Below are 372 nucleotides of genomic sequence, written 5' to 3'. Positions count from 1 at the left end.
TTTTTTATTCCTTGATGGGAGGAATAATTAAGGTAACAGCTCTAATTGAGGGTCCCCTGACCTACCTATAAATAAGGCCTGTGTATTCCATCAATTGGCACTCACTAGTAGGCATAGGTCAGAAGAACCTCTCAATAAAATTGTTTAGTTTTAGTTTGATTGCTGTGGAGTCGTTCTTCAAGCTGCTTGAGCAAAGCAATGGCTGGAGGTACATATACATATATATATCAAATTTCCGCTGCTAATTATATTGTTAATTAGCATTTATATATATTCAATATCTTACATGTGGTATCAAAGCCTTTTCCAGGCCATATTTGCTTAGTCTAGTTTTTAATATGTCTGTTGTTGATATTTTGTTTTTGTTTCGAT

This window comes from Corylus avellana, chromosome ca4 (assembly GCF_901000735.1).
Source record: "Corylus avellana chromosome ca4, CavTom2PMs-1.0".
NCBI classification, from domain to species: domain Eukaryota; kingdom Viridiplantae; phylum Streptophyta; class Magnoliopsida; order Fagales; family Betulaceae; genus Corylus; species Corylus avellana.
The sequence above is the reverse complement of the archived record's forward strand: the minus strand, read 5'-3'. Positions refer to the sequence as shown.